Below are 5,947 nucleotides of genomic sequence, written 5' to 3'. Positions count from 1 at the left end.
ACACTACAGTATCAGGCACTAAGGTTATGCACAGGAGCTTTTACAACAACCCTGACATCAGCACTCCAATTAGAAATGGGGGAAATGCCACTAGAATTAAGAAGGGTACAGAACTCATTGAATTACTGGACCAGACTACAGGGTCATAATCAAAATCATCCAACACAAGACACATTAAAACCATGTTGGGAAAAGGAGAAAGGAAACAAAAAAAGCTTTGGATGGACAATAAATCAGATGGCAGCAGAGCTTACAGTAGACCAATACAGCGTTAGCCCAACAGTACCGCTGTCGACAATAGCACCATGGATTCTTCCAGATGTCACCATAGAACTCACATGGTTAGAGAAGGAAAACAAAGATAGGCAGAGCCAGAACCCACAGGTAATACAAGATTATATAGACAGTTATCATGGATGCATCCAAGTATACACAGATGCATCAAAAAACCTATCCCAAATAACAGGAATAGGAGTCTTCATACCAGAATTTCAAATCAAACAACAGAAACGATTAAGCGATAATGTATCAGTGTACACAGGAGAACTCACTGCTATTCTATTAGCAGTCCAGTGGGTTGAAGAAATACAACCACTGAAAACAATCATCTGTTCAGACTCATGTTCATCACTCATAAGTTTACAATCCAGCCATTCTGAAAGCAGACAAGACCTCATTATAGAAATACAACAAACATTATATAGAATTCAGATGATGGGATTTACAGTAATATGTTTAAGGATACCAGCACACATTGGGGTTAAAGGGAACGAAATAGCAGACAAGGTGGCAAAAGCAGCAACAGGACATAATAATATAGATCTAGCAATAAAATTAAGCAAAACAGAAATACACAGCATCATTAAACAAAAACTAAAGGAAAGATGGCAAAAACAATGGGAGGAGGAGAGGAAAGGAAGATGGTTTTACAGTATCCAAAGGAAAGTGGGAGTGGCTAGGCGCACAGAAAGATGCAGGAAAGAGGACAATATAATATCGAGGATCAGATTTGGCCACACTGGATTAAACAACACATTGTTTCTTATCACAATACAGACAGATGTGATCACTGTGGGCAGGAGGAATCCATCAATCATGTTATTACACAATGTCAGAAATATCAAAGGGAGAGAAAAGTGATGATTAGAAAGCTGAGAGACATTGATAAGAAATGGGAGTTGGTAGAGGTATAGAGCAAGAACCGGAGTGAGTGCTACAAAATATTAATGCAGTTTCTTAAGACTACAAGGTTGATTGGGAGGATATAGGATGTGTGAGTGTGTGTATGAATAGGTGTATTTATATGTAAATAGGTGTTTGTTTTTGTTTTGTAGTGTGTATATCTGTGAATATAGCAATATATATGGATATAATTATTAGTAGAATATATATATATTATTTATTATTTATTTACTATTCGTCTTCTTCTTCTTCTTCTTATTATTATTATTATTATTGTTATTATTATTATTTTTTTCAAGAAATAGTTCAGCTGGATTAACATTTCGAACCACACTCCATACCAGATGGTGGCAGTAATGTACCAAATCGTTGTTTGCCAACCACCATTAAACCTCAGAAAAGAAAGAAAGAAATGTACTTTGTCTTTCACAGGTTTTCAGCGGTAAGTTTACTGAATAAACTTTACTCAAACCTTCACGACTTCAGTGGACAAGAAGTCATGTATCACCCCACTTGTTCAACAAGCACACACATAATACGAAAAACGTCACGACGAACAAACTGTGCACTCCTGAAGGAATCTTGAAATTGAGTCACTGTTCACTGCAGTCTCTTCTTTGGGTGACTGTCAGCGGACAGACAGGAGACACACGGACGTCTTCATTGTCTCATTAATGTCACAAATATTTCACTGACATTATTATTATCATTTTACTTGTGTTTACCCATTTAGCTAACTCTATGCTAACAATAGATAGGCTAACTTTAAGATAATAGTTATGTGACATAATTACACTTTAATGTTGTTGTTTGTGGGTAAAATAAATACACATTTTTTTGAAGACTAGATTGATGTAGTTTGGTCACTTTTATTTTTTTATTTTTAGAATAAACATTTGAACACACTGAGGGCTCAACACTGAAAGACACATTTCAAACAAAAGTAAGAAACAAAGAGCCGGACAACACAGTATTTTCGAAAATGGCAATGAAATGGGATTTCCCTGCTTTAATGTTGTTCTTTTTAACAAAATGGACTCCAATAATTAAAAATAAATACAAAAAACCCCCATTTTATTTGACAGTTAATTCACTTTCCAAATCATTTCTGTTAAATAGTGATTAATTTCATTTTAAAAACAAGCTGAAGAGGGTTTACTGTTATTTCATTTATTTATTATGTATGATATTTACCTGTAAAGATAATTAAAATATCCCAAAGATCCCAATTCCCAAATAAAATCACAATTTTTTAAACAATTACTCATTTGGCAGTATATACATGTATATATGTATATATATATATATATATATATGTTGTTAGCATATTCTGTGTATATATAGCTAACAGATATATGTAGTATATTTAATTAAGCTAAATTTAAGCTGACACTAAATTGACACTGTTAGTAATAACTTTAAGCAGGAAGTCAGATCTCGTTACAACATTAAAAGCGTTATTTTCAAAATGAAAGCCCCGTTTTGTTTGGTTCTAATTGTTTTTTGGCCACAATGGTAACGTTTTGTAGTACTTATACTTAAAAAGGCCAGTTTGGGATTTTCATGTGGAGAAAAGTCATCACAAGCACTGAGATAATCAACAAACTCAAAACATCAACACAACGAGATAACCAAAGGACCCGCCCACAATGATTGACAGGTGATCACAGCAGTGAGATGTCAGAGATTTAAACACAGAGTTTATTTTTTTTGAGTTTACAGAAATCTGCTGTGTCTCCATGTAAATCAATCCAGACTCCAGCATAGAGAGGCTGAGTGAATGTGGTCTGGACTGTGTGGAGCAGAGTCATGGTGTCAGAGACTCTGTAGAAGGACAGAAGACCTGCACTGTGGTCCAAACTCCTACTCTGGAGAACCCATATTCCAGGACTTTAGTCTTGATACTTCTGTGATAAAAGTCACAACCGAAGTTGTCACAATACAAAGCCCAAGATTCGTCCAAATCCACATTCTTGTGATCTTCCTGATCTGCTGATGTTCTTGTACGTCACTGCGACATTAGCTCCTCCTGTTCCTCTCCACTTCACCTCCCAGTAACAGCGTCCAGTCAGACTCTCTTTACTCAGGACCTGACACCAATCAGTGAATCTGTCTGTGTGATGTGGATAAGACTGTTTTTTATTCATTAATGTAACTTTTCTGTTTCCCTCAGATAAAAACAGCTGTGTGTGAGCTGTGTTTGGATCCAGTGTGATTTCCTGTGAATATCTGAGGAATTCAGCTCTGGTCTTTTGTTCTGGTTGTGGCAGTAAAGCATCATCTGGAGTCATTGTCAGCGAGAGGTTTGTCCATGTCTCAGTCAGAACATCCTGTAGTTGACCTCTGACCTTTGCCACAGCTGCCATCACGTCCTCAAAGTATCTCTGAGGTTGGATGTTGATGGTGGACGAGTGTGTAGATGGACTGAGTGCTGACAGTGAGTGGTAGTTGAGGAGAAACTGGGTGTGGTCCTCTGAGTTCAGAAGCTGCTTCAGTTCAGCTTCTCTGTTCTTCTCTCTCCTGCTGCAGCTTCTTCTGAACGTCTTTGACTCGACTCACTTCAGTTTCCTGCTTGGATCTGATCTGCTGCTTCACCTTAGAGCTTCTTATCTGCAGAACATCAATCATCTCAGTGAAGAACTTGTCAGTGTCGTTCACTGCTTTATCAGCTGAGAGACTGACTGCCTTTACCACCTCCTCACCCTTCTCTCTGTCCTGGAGTCTCTGCTGGGTTTCTTCTAGACTCAGCTCCAGCTCCTTCTGCTTCTGCTTCCTTTCTGCTGCAGCTGAGGCCATGTCGTGGTCTTTATGTTTGTCCACAGAGCAGAGATAACAGATACACTGCTGATCAGTGCGGCAGAACATCTTCATCACCTCGTCATGAAGAGAGCAGATGTTCTCCTGGAGGTTCTTGGAGCTCCACCAGCTTGTGTTTCTTAAATGGAGGTGACTGATGATGAGGCTGGAGATGTTCCTCACAGTAAGAGGCCAAATAAACCAAACAGGACTTCAGAGCTTTGTATTTCCTGCCAGTGCAGACATCACAGTCCACATCTTCAGCTCCAGCATAGCAGTGATCAGCAGGAGCAGCGTGAATGTCAATCTTCTTCAACTCCTCCACTAAATCTGCTAACAGTTTTTCTTCAGGTCAGGTCTCAGTCTGAAGGTCTCTCTACACTGAGGACAGCTGTAGATCATCCTCTCATCCTCTTTGTCCCAGTGGTTGTTGATACAGGTCATACAGTAGCTGTGTCCACAGGAAAGAGTCACCGGATCCTTCAGAAGATCCAAACACATCGAACAGCAGAATCTTTCTCCGTCCAGCTGATTTCCTCTCTGAGCCATTTCTCGTCACTGAAGTGAATCTCAGTCTCCGTCAAACTCACAAAAGATCCAAATGGTCTCTTCTTGTTGTTCTGTCCGATCATGAACTGCTCAGCCTGTCAAAGAAAACCTGATTATGTTGGAGATCAGCATCATCATCAGAGGAGGAGTTTACAGGTTCAGCTTCGTTTCTGCTAGAGGATCGGTTTGAGTTAATTATATTTCCTAATTGTTAAAGTGGACATATTATACCCTTTTTCCCCCATTAAAATAGTTCCCTGGTGTCCTAATGAACATGTCAGTGACATGCCTTGGTCAAAATACCATAAGGATGAAGAATCATAGCAGTTCAATAACCCTGCTAAACCCGCCCCTTTCAGAACGCTCGGTTTTCGTGCATGGTTCCTTTATATGCAAATGAGACACAGGCAAACACACACCCACTTCTTCCAGGGGGTTTCTGATTTGTCCTCTTTACAGCGCTTTACAGCTCTATTCGTCTCCCCCTCCCTCCACTAGTTCTCTGACAATATCAACATGGCAGCGTGCGCAGAAAACAGCGAGAGTGCCGTCACAGGAAGAGACGTCCTATATAAGGATTGAGCCGAACAGTGCCGAACTGTAAACCAGTTAAAACACTTAGGAACAGTACCACTGATCACCACTGATCAGCGGTGGTGATCAGTGGTGGCAATCAGCGGTGGCGATCGGCGGTGTTGTCCCTAAGTATCCATGTGTCGGAGGTCTGTTCCTGTGACGGCACTCACACATACAGCGACAGTTCAGTTCTGGCGGTGATTTTCACAGAGAGTGCAGCACCGCTGATCGTCAGCGGTGCTGCACTCTCAGCGGCGAGCAGCGAGCTGCTTAAACTGTCGCTGTATACGTGACTGTATCAGACTGAGTCTGTGCTCCGGTCATGGAGGACATACTGAACAAATATTTTTAATTAGGACGTGTCAGAATGGTCAGTTATGAGCTCTGTGTGACCTTTTCTTAACAATGTGTGTGTTTGTACGTCGGTGAAATACGTCCACTGACTAAATACGGTGACCGCTGGCCGCAGTCTGATGCAAAGTGGTGCAAACACACGTTTGCTGACTTTATCCGGCACATTAGCTTTATATATAAAATCCTCTGTAAAACACTGTGCTCCACTGTGCAGCCACCAACAGCACACTTGTCCCTCCGCGTTGACATTCCTCCCTCGCCTGCACTCTCGCAGGGACAAGGTGGAGCTAAGGTGGAGCTCGCGAAGTAAACTTACTGGTGGGGCGGTAACATTCAAGCATAACAAGCGGGACCACGAAAACATGACTGAGAATTGTTTTTCCACACTTTGGCGACTGGTAGGGCCTCCAGAGTCCCAAATATAAGTATTGAAATGGTTAAAAAGTTGATTTTGCATAATATGTCCCCTTTAACATTATGCTTGCGGGTG

General features: G+C 40.7%; 1 pseudogene; it reads right to left on the bottom strand.

Moving 5' to 3' along the window:
- Positions 1 to 2,999: 2,999 nt before the first annotated feature.
- LOC122779964 lies at positions 3,000 to 4,555 on the bottom strand (annotated as a pseudogene).
- Between the last annotated feature and the right edge of the window lie 1,392 nt (positions 4,556 to 5,947).

Source organism: Solea senegalensis, linkage group LG1 (assembly GCF_019176455.1).
Source record: "Solea senegalensis isolate Sse05_10M linkage group LG1, IFAPA_SoseM_1, whole genome shotgun sequence".
Taxonomy (NCBI): domain Eukaryota; kingdom Metazoa; phylum Chordata; class Actinopteri; order Pleuronectiformes; family Soleidae; genus Solea; species Solea senegalensis.
The sequence above is the reverse complement of the archived record's forward strand: the minus strand, read 5'-3'. Positions and strand labels throughout refer to the sequence as shown.